Below are 17,364 nucleotides of genomic sequence, written 5' to 3'. Positions count from 1 at the left end.
TGGTTTGTCATGCACTCCCATATGGGTTGCTTGCTAGTAGCCTGTCTTAGTTGGATGGTCTTTGGGTTGATTTGTGGAATCATGTGTTTTGCTTTGCTCTTTGTGTGTGTGTACAGTAATTCCTTTATTGAGATTAAAAAGTAAAAGCATTACACTCAATGGGGCCTATTCAGTAAGCGTCGATACAGCACTTATCGACCAAAACGGCTACTCATTTTCAGTAAGCCTCGATAAGTGGGCGATAACGGCCTGTATCGCCGAAAAATCTTATGTACAAAATCAAATCGACGATTGAGCGGTGATAAGCCACTTATCGACAATTTTCGTAATGATCATAAACTCGCGCGATTCTAGTAGCCGCGATTCGCCTATCGCCGTAAATCGCCGCCTATCACCACCCTAAAAAGGCGATCTTATCCCCAAAATTCGCCTCAAAATTTTGGCAGATTGGTGGGGAGATGCGTCGATGAGCGGCAATAAGTGGGGACTTAGAAAAAAATGTGGCCTTTTTCCAGCATAGGATTGATGCCGGTGGTCCCCGGACCTCAAACCAATGTGGTTAAGCTCAGAAGACCCCCTGCACATCTACACTATGAAAGAAATGTATATTAAAAAACATTATTTGCGGGCGAGATTTTTGCTAGCAGAGGCGGCTCTCTCAGAGCAGCTCTCTCTGCAGCAGAAATGTATCGCCGGGTCAGGCCTTTTCAGAGGGTCGAGGCTATCGCTGCCAGCAAACCGCTCGTTTTGGGAATTTTGCTATGAACGGTAATGAAAGCTTGCTGAATACCGTGATAGCGACGCTAAAAAAAAGGCGATTTAAATGCCATGGAGATCATTTTTATCAACCTTTACTGAATAAGGCACATAGTGTTGCATGAATAGATGAAGTGCCACAGAGGAGATGCGTATGAATGATGTTATTTCCAGGCATTCACAGAGCTTCACTCCGCAGAGCTACCTTAGGAAGGATGCTTGGAGCACTACCATCCAACATGAAACACAATGTCGGCGGAAGTCTGGGAAGCCATGTGGGTGAAAAATAGGGAAACTATAGCACTCCCCTGAAATGCTGATAAATAAGTGGTAATAGGGACTCAGATGGTCAAATACTAGCCCTTAAATTTGTCCTCCAATTTGCAGCTCAACTTGAAAGCAGGATCATTCCTTGATCCTCAATAGTTAGTGATCAGAGAAGAGTGGTGAGCACATAAAACAAAAATGAAAATATAGTAATAAACAGAATAAATGTGTGACCACAAGTAACAGTATACACACAAAAGGATGGAAGAGTGTGTAAAAAATGCTAATAATATTGCAACTCACACGGGCATGTGTGAGCCTCTCCTATCATAGTTTCTTTCAGCACATGCTTCCAAGACGCTCCCTGTCACATCAGGGGTGGACAGCTTAATCTCACAGGGTAATCCCTCTTGCAAAGTCCCAAGCAGGGGGCGACAACCACAGAATGTGTAAGAAAATCGATAATTTATTGAACATAAAAATAAGCATAGAGAACTCACATGTAGGTACAACTCTATTGAACATAAAAATAAGCATACAGAACTCCCATGTACTGTAGGTACAACTCTATTGAACATAAAAATAAGCATACAGAACACACATGTAGGTACAACTCTGTTGAACATAAAAATAAGCATACAGAACTTTTCCTGAAACCAGGGTCACGAATGATGTATGATTAGTTCCAGTAAGCTTAACTCATGTCTTCCCTCTTCCAAGGCACAAACAAGTCCTTTTCTCGTTTTTAGTTTTATTGAGGGAAAATCACAGGGAGAAAGGTACTTGTAGATGTAATGTAGATGAAGAGTACTTCTCTGTCTGAAGTGCAGTGTATCAAGGATGAGACAGTGTAAAACAGAAAGGCCTTGCTGGGGTAAATAGCAGGCAGTTACTCACTCAGAGTCCAGGGTGAAAAGGAAGTGAGGAGCAAGGGTCACACTAGATGGGAAGTGAGACTATACTAACTGTCAGCAAGCATAGGGGGGTAGGAATAGCCCACTCTCAGCTAGGAGAATATGAGCTGCAGGCAACCAACACAGGCAACCAACAAAGGCTGTGTAAACAACATGTAACAATAATGTTGCCTTTTCACATGCTGCAAGCTGCTGGGACAGGGAAAATAACAGGCAGCCAAGCTAGAGAGAAATGGATCCCATAGCTGTAAAGGGGAACAGAGGAATATGGAATCTAGTACCAGGACACTCCCCGTCTGGTATCTGGAGATACCACTATATTCCTGGAATATGTGGAACATATGTGCAGTACAACAACATAACAATGCAAAGTACATGTCCACATAACGGTGTGATACCGGCCGGTACCACCAGCTTGAAATCCTTTGGCCATCTCGGTAAGGGAGGCCAGGTGGATGCACAGCTCTAGGTTAGCTTGATGCACCAAAATGTCTCTCAGAGTCCACGGAACTGGTAGTCAGTTCTTCTGTGTTATAGTCCGATTGTGTTTCTGTGCAGTACATAGTGAGTAGCACTGATACTTGAGGCCTTATCTTCATGTCCTTCTCAGGATCCATGAGTACAAAAGCGCCAACTGGGGTTGATGACGTTTCCGCGGGCTGCGTCAGAAACGTTGGTCCTGTGAGCCACGACGTGTTCTGTAGTTGCCCTGCAGGCACTAATCTGGTGGCATGGTCTGCAGGATTTTGATCTGTGGGCACGTGGTGCCATTGTTCTGGTTGGGTTGACTTCCTGATTCTTTCTACACGGTTGGCCACGTATACGTAGAATCTTCTTTTCTTGTTGCATATGTAGCCCAGTACCACCTTGCTATCTGTGTAGAATCTGACAGCATCTGGTCTGCAGTCCATCTCTTTTTGAGAAGTTCTGCCAGTTCTACCGCTAACACTGCGCCACATAGCTCGAGTCTGGGTATAGTGTGGTCGGGTTGTGGCGCCAGCTTAGCCTTGCCAAGGATGAACCTGATATGGTAAATTCCACCCACGTCCGTGGTTTTTAGGTAGGCCACCGCTGCTATGGCCTTTGTGGAGGCATCTGAGAACACGTAAAGGTCTTTGCTGTGTGCAGCGGTAAGAGATATAGGCGAGTAGGGGCGTGGGATCTGAAGTTGCTCAAGGGTCTTCAAGGAATACTTCCACGTTTCCCACTCTTTCCGTTTTTCTGGAGGTAGTGGGGTGTCCCAGTCCTGCTTCTCGAAGGACATTTCTCTGAGAAGAGACTTGCCTTGTATAGTGACAGGAGCTACAAATCCTAACGGGTCGTAAAGACAGTTAACAGTGGACAGGACTTTGCGTCGTGTGTAGGGTTTTTCCTCGATGGCTACCTGGAACGTAAATGTATCTGTTTTAAGATTCCAGCTTATCCCCAGGCTCTGCTGTATGGGAGGCGTGTCGGCCCCCAGGTCCAAATTCTTGAGATCGTTTGCGTGATCATCTGCGTGGAACGCCTTCATCACTATGGCACTATTGGAAGCTATTTTGTGCAATCTTAGGTTGGCATTTGCTAACATCTTTTGTGTCTCTTTGTTAACTGCCGTTAGGAGGTTGTTCTCTCCCTGGACATGACGAAGAACAGTCTCTTTTGTCCTTGTAAATCCCTTTGAGAAATGTCTCTGCGACTGTTTCTTTTTTGACGTGTGAGATGACAGTCTTTTTGCCACTGTGGCTTCACTTGCAGGGCGCAATCTTTTGCGGCTATGCCAGCCGTGGCAGCTGGCTGCTTTGACACTTGGTATTCTGCGGAGAGGAACAACTGTACGTCTTAGCCGTGCCATTGCTCGCGGGACAACCGTCCGATTGTTTATTGTCTTTTGGACGATCCCTTTGTCGGTCACCTTTGGGAGGTTACTTTCTTCCTTCAGTGGAGTCGACTCATCATCCTTAGCTGTCTGGACTACTGAGCATCCTAGGCCATTGTTACATCCCTCTGATGCGAAGATGTTTTTGATGGTCTCGGGAGTACTCTTCTCTTCACTTGCCCTTCCTGTCACTTGGAGATGGCCAAGACACGGTTCGGAGAGAGATGTGTGTCCGCATTCTGTTATCACCGTTCTGCGGGCGTTGACATAGTCAGGTTCGTGTCCTCTGTCAGTGCACATGTTGTCCACTATCACCCATCCTAGGTCAAGTCTTTGGGCCAATGGTGTGTTGCGGGGTCCGTTATGCTGTTTACGGACTTTGTGCACCCTCAAGATGTCCCTACTGAGCAGCAGCAAGATCTTGGCGCCTTGTTCTACCGGTGGGATGTAGTTGGCTATTCCTCTGAGGTGCGGGTGATGACGTGCCACGTCTGGTGTGGGAATCTCGTCCCTATTTGCAGCCATGTAGTTGCACTCGATGAGGGTGGGGAGAGCTATCTTCACTCTGTTATCCACTTAACTTATGACGTAGCCACTCACTCTTCTCCCTGTTGTCTCAGTTAGCCCTGCACAGGTTCTGAGGGTGTAGGGTGAGGCATTGTCTTGTGAGTTGAATACGTTGAAGAATTCCCTCTTCGCCAACGATCTGTTACTTTGATCGTCGAGGATTACATACATCCAGATAGCCTTCTCAGGTTGTCCCTGGGGGTGCACTGCGACAAGGCATATTTTGGAGCAGGATATTTTGTCACTTCCTTTTCCGCAAACCTCGGTGCACTGAGAAGTGATGGACGTTGGCTCTCCTTCTCCTTCCTCCCCGCCATGCTCCGCTACGGAGGAAGGGTTGTTGACTTGGTGGAGTGTCAGCGCCTCTGGATGTAGCGATGTTACGTGCTTGTCACTTTTGCACACTACACATTTGATGTCTTCTTTACAGTCTCTGGCTAGGTGAGTCGTGGAATTGCAGCACCTGAAGCAAACTCCGAATTCTCTGAGTAACTTCTTGCGTTCCTCTAGGGACTTCACCCTGAACCCAAAGCACTTGTTAAGTGGGTGTGGCTTCTTGTGTATGGGACATTCCCTGCTTGAGTCCCTTGGTTCCTCGTCTCCGGCGACCGACTGATCGGGAGTAGTTTGGGTCATGGGAGATGGGTGTTTGAGTGTTACCGTATCTCGCCACTGGTCTCTCATTCCTCAGACTGCTTGCACTGTGTGTGGTTTGCGCACCCAAGATGAAACTGGGATCGTTCCTTGTCCTTGCCGCTTCGCGGATGAAGCTCAAGAAGAATGAGAATAGGGGGAAGGCGTGTGGATTACTGTTGCGGCTGTGGCTATCCCAGGTAGCGTGTACCCTTAAAGGAACGGCGTCTTCTCCACGTGAACCTATCAAGTCTTCGGTGTCTGTGGAGTCACTCCCTCCGTGTTGAGATGGTGCGCTGGTGTTTACACTGAAGAGGCTCCTTACGTAGTCTTCAGTGCGTTGGATTGGATCCTCTGAGGCTATTCGTCTGTATGGTTGCTCCCCGCCGTCCTGTTGCGTGGCTGCTTCTAGGACTTCAGCTTGGACTATGGTGGCGGCGGCTTCCTTCTCTTGATTAAGTGCCTGTAGTTCCGCATCTAATTTGGCTTTCCTACGCGTAGTGGCTGTGGCAGTAGCGGCGGTAGCGGCGGCTGCAGTGGCAGAAGCATTAGCAGCGGCTGTCTGCTCCTCCTCTTCTATGCGCGCTCTTTCTGCTCTTACGGTTGCCTCTCTCCGACTATACTCGGCCCTGGCACGTGTGGCCTCTGCGGTGGCTCACGCTTTGGTAGCGTTTGCATTTGCGCTGGACGTGTTGCACTGACCTTGCTGACCTTGATGAATGCCTGGATGTGCTTGAGCGCTGTGATGCGGTTTCCAGCAAAAGATCTTTTCTCCTACTCTCAGCCTCCGTGATAGTGGTTCGCACGCCGCTGTCTCGTGTCAGGTCAATGTTACTCTGTAAGTCTCTTTCTTGTAGGCTTTCGCGGGTGTTGGCCCTGGTCAGGTAAGTAATGTATGCCTCTGACAGCTCTTGGTAACACGAGTGATCAGTCCTTAATTGCGTTATTGCCTGCTCGAGCTGTTGCGCATAGTTGCCAACGCTAGTAACATTGCGTATTCCCAGTGTGGTTGTTTCCCAGGCCAACTCTAGTTTAGCGCGGTGCGCTTCAATGTGAGTCTCATATTTTTCGCGGGCCTTTTGTGTCAGTGTGACTGTCCGTTTAGTGCGCCTGTTGCAGTTGCGCAGCGGTCTCTGTGTTTGAGTGGTCACTCTCCTGCGTGATGTCTGGTGAGGATCTGAGTTCTGCCATGCTGTAGCTGTGTGTAGGCCTTTAGCCAGTGCGTGTGGCGTGTGGTCTTTTACCTGCGTCAGCGATGGGCGACTGTCTCAGATTATGCCGAGCGGTGTCCTGCAGCATTCAGCGTAGGGTTAGCTGTACTCACAGGTGTCCGGTGGCTCTGACCCGTGTCATAGCGGGCGTCCGCTGGCGTGGCCCTTGGTGGCGCTAGCCGTGGGGACGTGCGCAGGGGTAGGTGAGATAGTAGCTCCTCACTATGGGGCTGTGCAGAGGGTGAACTCAAACAGAAAAAGGCAATCAAAGTTCTGTGTAAGATGTACTATCTGACTGCGGTGCTGCTGCCTTGTGTGAAGTTGCAGGCTCTGTGACCAGTGTAAATCTGCTTGCTTGTTTGTAAGGCTGCAGGCTGTGTGCAGTTTGCTGTATAAAGCTTGCTGCCCTGTCTGGCAGTGTAAAGCTGCTTGCTTGTCCTGAGGTGCAGAGACTATTCTGGATTAGCATAAAGTCTTTGAGTAGTAGCTCCTGTGTGATTCCCCAACACACGGTCTCTGTTTTACTTTCCTGAAACCAGGGTCACGAATGATGTATGATTAGTTCCAGTAAGCTTAACTCATGTCTTCCCTCTTCCAAGGCACAAACAAGTCATTTTCTCTTTCTTAGTTTTATTGAGGGAAAATCACAGGGAGAAAGGTACTTGTAGATGTAATGTAGATGGAGAGTACTTCTCTGTCTGAAGTGCAGTGTATCAAGGATGAGACAGTGTAAAACAGAAAGGCCTTGCTGGGGTAAATAGCAGGCAGTTACTCACTCAGAGTCCAGGGTGAAAAGGAAGTGAGGAGCAGGGGTCACACTAGATGGGAAGTGAGACTATACTAACTGTCAGCAAGCACAGGGGGGTAGGAATAGCCTACTCTCAGCAAGGAGAATATGAGCTGCAGGCAACCAACACAGGCAACCAACACAGGCTGTGTAAACAACATGTAACAATAATGTTGCCTTTTCACATTTTGTATATTGTACAACACAACCCATTTCGATTGAGAAAGTATTTCATTTTTGCACCAGGGTTATTTCAGTGATAGCCATGCTATTTTAGTTTCAATAGATATAACAGACAATATATTCTTGAAAAGGAGATTATTCTTGGAACAGCTGCTTCATATGTGAAGCATTATTTCTCTGAGGACCAATCATTTCTTCCAGAACAATGACCCAAAATACACAGCATCTGCTGCTTTCATAGAAGCTCAAGTAGTAAATTACTTTCAAAATGCACACAAGTATGGTATACAGTAGTTCTCCTTATCGAGTTCTCATAGAAAGATAAAACATTTTTTAAAAAATGAGTGATAACACTAATGATTTATAATATGAACCATTTTTTATTGTTCGAGCATGGGCTATATGTGATATTTTTGCTTATTATTGGCCGCTGGGCAGGGATTTGTTGGTGCAATCACTCCCAAACATTTAGCTTTCTTGAAGCCAACAGACTAGTATCTGCTCAATGTCTATGACCCCCCCCCCCCCAAACCCTATGTCCTGGAACTACACATTTTCTGTCTCTTTGCAGCTCACAGATTTGTCTCCCTAGTTCAGTTGCTTGTTAGTTCCCCTGTTCCAGCAGTTAGCTGCATGTGTAAAGATACATTATTGACACATTCCCTCTTTACACAGCCACTAGTTGTTTGCCCTGGCAACCTCCCATTTCTCATTACCATGAGAATGGTTTAGCCTGTTGTTCCCCTGCCCCTTTCTGTTTTATGGAATGGTCCTTAGACTCTTCCTGTCTACCACAGGGCAATGTGCCCTTTTCCATTCAAGCTGGCTTTGGGAGTACATTTTACACTCCATTATACTCACTGCAAGGCCATCCTTTTTTATCGTCCCCCCATACCAAGGCACCTTCAGCTAGAGAAGTACTCTCTCACTACATTTCACCATCTGCAAGTACCTTTTATCTTTCTGTTGACTCCCCAAATAAAGTTAAAGAAAATAGAAAGACTTTGTGTGCTTTCAAAAGGGGATGAGTTAAACCACTGGAGTCATTCACATCCTACATGTGATCCTGGTTCCTGAAGACCGTACGTGTCACTTTTAATGGGCTATCCTTGACAGGCTCCCCCATTTAAGTTTGGTGTGAAGCGCAGCACCCACCTTTGACAAGTCTAGACTTGTCATAAACCCAATATATACTGTATTTTTAAACTCAGACTTTAGCTCATTAACCCCTTAAGCAACAAAGGGATTAAAATATCTAATATCTCATGATATTATCATGACATCCTCCTAGTACAGCTCAACCCCATTATAACGCGGTCCTCGGGGGCCACCCAATCCGACCGCGCTATAAACGGGGTCGCGCTAATTTTGTAAAAAAATGGCTGCCGCACGCCCGATCGGGAGGAGGGAGAAGGGGAGAAGAGGTCGAGTGAGGCTTTGGCAGCCCTACACGTCCCCTAGCAGCCACCATACTTCTCCCAGCATTCCCTGCACTCCCCTCAACAGCTCCGCACCATCCAACCACCGATCCCCGCACCAATCCCCCAGCCTCGAACCGATCCCCCCCCCAGCCTGGCATCGAACCCCGCATCATTCCCCCCCAGCCTCGCACCGATCTCCGCACCAATCCCACCAGCCTCGCACCGATCCTCCCCCCCAGCCTTGCACCGATCCCCGCACTGACACCCCCAGCCTCGTGCCGATCCCCGCACCAATCCCCCAGCCTCGCACCGATTACCCCCCCCCCCCCCAGCCTCACACCGATCCCTGCCAGCAGCCCCACAATGCCCCAGCAGCTGACACCAAAGGTAGGGGGGCGGGGGGCTGTCAGTGTGTGCTGTGTGTGCTGTGTGTGCTGTGAGAGTGTGCTGTGTGTGCAGTGTGCTGTGAGTTTGTGCAGAGTGCTGTGAGTGTGTGCAGTGTGCAGTGTGCAGTGAGTGTTTGCAGTGTGTGTGCAAAAAAAACAACTTTTTTTTTTTTTTTAATTCGTTGTCCTCGCTCAAACCGCGTTATAGCAGATTGCGCTATAACGGGGTTGAGCTGTATCAGCTCACCATATTTACAAACAAAGTTAATTATAAAACAAAATATATAAAAAAAAATACTTATTGGTTTTAGATTTTGATAAAAAGGATTCAGTCACTCAGTTTAACTCCATAAATATGTTAGACTTTTGTCCGAAGAGGAACTGTCCCTTTAAGCAACAAATTATCATTTAAAAATGCTATAACTGATAACCTAGAAAAGTAAATTTAACATAGACGGCTACTGTAGGTAATCGGGGAGAATGGGTGATATTGTAATAACACTGCTGTCTTCAAAGTGTGTTCATATTCGAATGTCAGCATCTTGTGACTTTCAACAAGTGTCTTTATTATATCTTCTCACAGAGCCTAAAATTCAGTGTACAACATGGAGTATACTCCATAAAACATCTATCTATAAAATAATGTTGTTATAATGTCAATAAACATGCATCTGCCATCAAATAAAAATTGTGGAATAATGCAATTCATACATTGTTAATCACCATGGGCTCTATGTATCAAAGGCAAAATGTTGGACCAAAGTTGTTATTTTGTTGCAATACATACCAACGCCAAGCAGCATCTACAGGTATGTAATAATATAAGTCGTGTTTCAGACAAAAAAAGGCAATTTTTTGTTAACGCAACTGCATCAGTGCACTGGTACTAGTACATCTTCATACATATTGCCATATGTTTCTGTCATGCAAAGGTTGTTTTTAGAAATGAATGAGCACACATTATGTAAGAAATGAATTTACAATTACAAACTCAACTTATTCATCTCCTACATTTAACGTCAAAACCGCAGTAGAAATAATGGCATGTGTCTATGCCTTGTCATTTGAAGTGATTATCACACTTTTAAAATAATAACAGTGCATTCCAGAAATAAAGTACTGTACCTAAAGCTTTACAAATCTTTGTATGACACAGATTCTACTTGCAGAGTTAGTCTGCAATCAAGGGATTACAGTGTGGCAGTGTCAAGGTTCTGCTCGCCACAAACCAGGACCGGACCGCGAGGCTGAGGTGGGGTTGTAAAAGCACCGACCTGAGACCGCGCAGGCTGATCCGGGTTGCGCAGTTCGTAGTCGTATGTCGCAGGATCAGGATTGGAGAAGACAGCGTCGTCGTTGTACAAGCCAGGGTCAGAACAGGAGACGTCAGGATAAACATTGTCCATGCAGGAGTTTGGCAACAAGGAGATAGGAGAGACCCGCTTCAGCTTAGGAGCGCGGGGTTGGCCTTTGCGCGAGCGACGACCATGGCCCATGGTGCTGGTCACAGGAGATGGTAGGCAGACCAGAATGGCACACCGTCTTGCTGTACGGGTGCACCAGTGCTACAACGCAAAAGTCCTGAGCGGGCAAGGGAATCCACTGTTTCAGCGCAGGAACCAGGACACGGCCTCTCTATATTAGGGAAAGAGTAGGCCCCAGGAACCAGGAAGCTGTAGATACAGGGAAACCTCCGCTTCAGTGCAGGAATCCAGGAGACTGCAGAACGCAGGGACGAACCTCTACTTTAGTGCAGGAATCCAGGAGGCTGAAGGACGCAGGGACGAAACCTCTGCTTCAGCACAGGGGAACAGAAGCTGAAGGACGCAGGGAATACCTCCGTATCAGCACAAGGAAACAAGCGGCTTGAAGGGAGCTGAAGGATGCAGGACGTAACCTGGAATCAGCATGGGAGAACAAGCGGCTTGAAGGAAGCTGAAGGACGCAGGGCGTGACCTGGTATCAGCAAAGGGGAACAAGCGAGAGCTTGTGGCAAAACAGATGACATCCAGTTAGGACTATGCTCGGCAAGGAGCATTATGGGCAAGCAATACTTAAAGGCCAGCGGGCCAATCCCCGGCGGGGGTGTGAAGGTACTGCCCCTAATGAGTGAATGCAAGTATAGTTTGCAATGAAAGGCTGCACAGGTGCAATAGATACCAGAGGGAGTGTGTATTGCTTTGGTGAGTGAATCCAGGCTGCAGCAAACATCAGGAGAGGTGCTCCAGGACTGCACAAGTCTGCACGGTAAAGCAACCAGTAAACCGCGGAGCGGATTCCTTACAGTACCCCCCCCTTCACGCGAGACCTCCGGGCGAACATGAGCACACCTAGAGTTGGGGGACCGGGAATTGTTGCTGAACCGTCTAGGATTGGGGGTAGAGTCGTGGTCCAGAGACTCGTGGTTACTCCTTAGTGTACCCCCACCCCATGGTGAAAACTGCGGCCAGACAGGGCCATCCATGGGTCTCGGAGACATCGAGTTGTTCCTAAAGTTCTTTAGGTGGAAAGGGGATCCGTAAACGAGCAGTTCCTTGGTGAGTACAGTTCTAGGATATGAGATTGATGGAAGAAACATCCTTGGTACATGGCTTGCCTTGCAAAATGTCTTGGAAATCCAGGGCTGTGAAGAACCAGAGAGTTCCAGAGCAAAAACGGTAGAAGAACCCCCACTGAAAGCCCAGTCCTTAATAAAGAAACCTGAATCTAGAATCAGCGGCCCTGATAGTTGATCGAATACACCAGGAGAAACTTTGTAACAGAAAAAGTCTTGGCTGACCACTGCATGTTGGAATTTGCGAGGAATTTTTCCTCTAGAAGGCTCCCAAGTAATAGTTAGTAAAGGTATAGGCTGGTTAGAAGCATCTCCCGGTATTGGTATGGAAGGTGACAAGGCAAGCAGTAAACCTGGCATAGGGACCGAAATCTTGGGATACGTACAGAGTATTTCCAACTGAGAGGAAATAACAGGGGCAACCGAAAATTCCGAGGGACAAAACCATGGTTTAGCAGGAGCAGAGAAGCGAACAACAGTAGAGCTCTCTAATACTGGGAAATCTTCATTGGGAGAATATATTGTCAGTGAATCAGGAATAGTCCTTGGGATCTTCAAATCAGTAGCTTGAGAAAAAGGCAGAGCCAGGGTAGTGGTGGGAGGGAAGCTAACATCAGAATCTGAAGTCTGTACCTCAATGACAGGGCCCTGAGAATCAACAAGCAGCAAGTATGAACTATGAAAACTCTTAATGACATGCACCTTAGGAGTACAAAGAGTCTTCTCTAAAACTGCAATGGCCCTAACCACAGGGGTACCTAACCTGACAAAAACATGAATTGGTGTGTTTTCTAGTGCAAAATCTCTGATCACAGGACTCCTAACCGATAGTGAGGGTATCTGGGTTTGATTAGAGAAAAAATCAGATGTATTGATAAGTGACATAGAAACACTTACTGAGATTCTAAATTTGCTGGACATGTGAGAAAAAATACCCTTTAAGACAGGAGCTTTAATTTCTTCCCAGAGTAACCCCGTGTTTGCTGGGGCATATTTAGACACAGTACTGAGGGACTGGGTTTCAGCAAAGGCAGGACAGCTGAACAGCTCAGAGTTAAACCCCAGGACTTGTAATATATGCATGGTGACCTCAGACAGTACTAAGGGAGTGACCACAGATATGCTGATCCCTGGAGAATTAGCCTGGAGAGAGAAATCAGGGGGACCCCCAGACAGGATACTCCTTGTAGAAAGAGCTTCAGAATCAGAAGGGGAATCATTACCTCTCAGAGTCTCAAAACTAGAAAGACACAATTCAGCGAAAAGAGAAAGAGTGTGCAAGCTTTTTACTAATCTATATGGAAAAGCGTCACTTTTGGGAGAAAACCGTGCGTCAGCAAACATTCCTGGGAACATAATATGAACCCCAGGAGAGACATACAGACTACAGTATGCCTTTAACCCTAAGCTTAAAGAGGAGGAGAACTCAGACAGTACACGGGGGTTAATCATAACTGTACTGGTCTCTGAAGTAGGTATTTGGTAAGGGATGTCTGGGAAACCAGAACTTACTGCAGACTCCATAATGTGGGAACTATGCGCTGAAGCAGGGATCACCGCTATGTGGGCGACAGGCTGGTTCAGTGAAATACCCGGGAGAAGGAACTCTGTGACTAAGCTTAGGGAAAAACCTGACTCCTGAATACATTTAACAGGAACCAGAACTTTAGCCGAAGTCTCCGGAGACGAAACTGCGGAAACTTGAGCTGAAGCAGGGGATTTATAGCAAAGAATATCTAGAGACTCCGTACGGTTATGGGAATCCCTCAATGCAACCTCTGCTGTCTGACTTGTGGACTCATTCTCTGAGGCTACAACGAAGGCATTAACTTGGAGGCAGCCAGAATTTACAGGGGTTAATGCAGACATTGCCTGAGAGTAATACATAGGTAATTTTTTCTCTGTATTAGGAGAGACAAGGGATCTCTCCTCTGGAGCTAGGGGCGTGCCCGTGGCTGGCAGAGAACAGGGAATTATCAAAGGAGACTCAGAGAGCTGCCCCTCAGGGGTTAATACAGAAATGACCCTGGGAACAGAACTTAGGGATTCTTTCTCTGACGGGGAAAGTACACAGGACTGCCTAGCAGAGGTTAAAGCTGGAAAACCCTCAAGACCTAGAGAGAGGGATTCAAAGCTAGAAATAGGAGAACTAAGGGACTTATTCTCTGATACAAGAACCTTAGTGTTAGTTAGTGACACATATGTGTTCTCCAAGGGGACCTCACAGGACTGATCGGCAGGGGTTAATGTAGACATATCATTAGTGTAAGGGAACCCGGGTATACAATCAGAGCTTGGGACTGTGGCAGTTACTACGTTGGGAGATATTGGTAATAGTTCTGTTTGGTTATCTCCCGGAGAGAGAGATACGTCCCCCGGTTTAGCAACAGGACTGGTAGCCGAGGGATACCGCCAAACGACGGCGTGAGCGGCTAAGAGACGATCCTGTTTTAACAAGCAATCATCCAATGCACGGGAAAGTACATGCATCGTCTCGTGAGCGAGAGCCACCATGACGGAAGGTTCCAGGAATACTATAGGAATGTCCAAGGATTTTGTCAGGGCATTGAGTGTACTACAGGCGTTGACTAGTTCCACAGGACACAGCTCCTCCCCAGTTAAAGGGGAATCAGGGGAGCAGGCAATTTTAGCAATGGCCAAAACACTGGCCAGATACTGTTTTAAGTCTCTGAGGCAGTAAGCCTTATAAACCAGATTATTACGGCATTTCTTTTGCAAGGGAGTCAAGCCCTCCAACATAAACGGATCTTCCATCAGAGGTATTATATCGCACAAATAATTATCCTCAAACTGGGACTGGTCTACAGGCTGGGACAGGTTTTTAGGAAAAAACTTACCAACCCACACCTCAGCGGGGTCCGAGTTTGTAGGGCCGAGCATACTGTCAAGGTTCTGCTCGCCACAAACCAGGACCGGACCGCGAGGCTGAGGTGGGGTTGTAAAAGCACCGACCTGAGACCGCGCAGGCTGATCCGGGTTGCGCAGTTCGTAGTCGTATGTCGCAGGATCAGGATTGGAGAAGACAGCGTCGTCGTTGTACAAGCCAGGGTCAGAACAGGAGACGTCAGGATAAACATTGTCCATGCAGGAGTTTGGCAACAAGGAGATAGGAGAGACCCGCTTCAGCTTAGGAGCGCGGGGTTGGCCTTTGCGCGAGCGACGACCATGGCCCATGGTGCTGGTCACAGGAGATGGTAGGCAGACCAGAATGGCACACCGTCTTGCTGTACGGGTGCACCAGTGCTACAACGCAAAAGTCCTGAGCGGGCAAGGGAATCCACTGTTTCAGCGCAGGAACCAGGACACGGCCTCTCTATATTAGGGAAAGAGTAGGCCCCAGGAACCAGGAAGCTGTAGATACAGGGAAACTTCCGCTTCAGTGCAGGAATCCAGGAGACTGCAGAACGCAGGGACGAACCTCTACTTTAGTGCAGGAATCCAGGAGGCTGAAGGACGCAGGGACGAAACCTCTGCTTCAGCACAGGGGAACAGAAGCTGAAGGACGCAGGGAATACCTCCGTATCAGCACAAGGAAACAAGCGGCTTGAAGGGAGCTGAAGGATGCAGGACGTAACCTGGAATCAGCATGGGAGAACAAGCGGCTTGAAGGAAGCTGAAGGACGCAGGGCGTGACCTGGTATCAGCAAAGGGGAACAAGCGAGAGCTTGTGGCAAAACAGATGACATCCAGTTAGGACTATGCTCGGCAAGGAGCATTATGGGCAAGCAATACTTAAAGGCCAGCGGGCCAATCCCCGGCGGGGGTGTGAAGGTACTGCCCCTAATGAGTGAATGCAAGTATAGTTTGCAATGAAAGGCTGCACAGGTGCAATAGATACCAGAGGGAGTGTGTATTGCTTTGGTGAGTGAATCCAGGCTGCAGCAAACATCAGGAGAGGTGCTCCAGGACTGCACAAGTCTGCACGGTAAAGCAACCAGTAAACCGCGGAGCGGATTCCTTACAGGCAGCTATCACACCAGTTATATACTCTCTAACAGTGGTGGGTTGGTTAAGTCAATCAGGGGTCCTTTCTTGCAGTTTGTTTAAAAAAAAATATGTTTAACCCAGGTCCCCTCTGGTCCCCCGTAGCCCCCTACCTCCTGGAGCAGGTGCTCTAGTCAGCGCAGGCAGGGGTCAGGTTCAGGTGCCGACGGGAAGGTTGCGCAGGCGAGCGCATCGCCGGAGGATCCAGCAGCTCCCTTTGCAGGGCACCGCCATGTTGTGATTGGCTGCGCATGCGCAAGGAGCCGCGCATGCGCAGTATAGGTAGAGCGGCGGACATTAGTTAGAATAGGCTCCACCAGGGACTACAACCACCAGAAGCCTCAGTGGCTGCGATCACATGGCAATAGGCCAATAGGGCTGCAGCAATCCCCTGCTCACCAGAAAGATACTTCCTGCGCGTTTTGCTGCCACGTTAGTCGGAGCTGGGAGAAGGAAGGGGTAGGTTGTGTGTGAAGGGGTCTGTGGCTCCTGCACTAGGCAAGATGCCCCCTGTTAGGCCCCAGATGGGCCCCGACTCCCCTCAGTTTGTGGTTGCTGCAAGGACAGGCCCATAGATAGGGACACTGCCCCTGTAGTACCAGTGAGAGGGAGACAGACAGGACATGGCAGTACCCTGTTCTCGGGAGGTCTGGGACCAGATACCTGCTGTCACAGAGACTCTTAAAGGTAGTACAACCAAACGGGACCCACCCACCCAAACGGGACCCACCCACCCAAACGGGACCCACCCACCCACCCTAGAGGCGGAGCGTCGCAGTTCATCAACGGGTCCGTGAAACCTCATCTGTATCATCGGCATCATCTGAGTGCCCAGGTGTGGACACACCCAGCAGGTATCCATTTTACCAAGTGCACCAACTTTACACGGGCTGGTGGGGCAGTGCTGTCACAGACACGTGGGAGGGTGAATGACTCTATGAACACAAGAGTGTTATGTGCTTAGAGACACCCTAGGACTTGGGAAGGTACACCCGTCAAGGGTGAGGACACGGTGCAAAGGGGGGCACGGTGAAGGGGTATGGCCCTGTGAGACTTGTATGTTATGTAGAGTTAGTATTATTGGACTGTGTAGTAAAACTGTTATATCTATACACGTGTGTTTTATTGCATGGGGTTCTAGTAACGGGGTAATTCCACATAGTAGAATCCCATACAGGTGGAGGCGCTACCGAGCACCAATTGATGTATACCCCAGGTTCCCAGCAGCAGAGGCATAGGTTTCCGGTGAGTCACAGGTAATGCATTGCACCACATACACACACACACCGTAGCCCCACATCTCCCAGGGGTTGGGAAAGTGTGTTCCAATTAAATCCACCTACCTTCATGCACCATTCAGACATCATTGCAGTCTGAGCCTCATGGTAAATAGCTCCCGTCTCCCTTCCTTCCCATCGAAATGGAAGCAGGGAATAGCTACAATATGAGTTTGGAGGAGGACACTGGAGCATGAAGGAAGGCTCTCGGCTCTCCCACCCTGTCAGCGGCCCACAGCAGACAGAGATAACACCCCTACGATAGAGGGGACAGGGTCCCAGGGCCACCGACCGCTTTAATGGGGCCCAGGACTAGAGCTGGGGCCCATGTCAGCGGCCTTACGAGCACCACTTTTTCTCTCCTCACTCTCTCACCCCCTCTCTATTTTTCTTCCTTCTCAAACTCCACTATCCTCCATGTATGTCCCCCCTCCCTGTCTTATATCCCTTTTCCACCTACCTCCCATTCACACCCTCTCACACTCATATAACCGCCATCCGTCTCATTTACCTCCCTCTCCCCTTCCTTACTTTTACTTTAAAGA

The sequence above is a fragment of the Ascaphus truei genome, chromosome 2 (genome assembly GCF_040206685.1).
Source record: "Ascaphus truei isolate aAscTru1 chromosome 2, aAscTru1.hap1, whole genome shotgun sequence".
NCBI classification, from domain to species: Eukaryota; Metazoa; Chordata; class Amphibia; order Anura; family Ascaphidae; genus Ascaphus; species Ascaphus truei.
Note: the sequence above shows the minus strand (reverse complement) of the source record.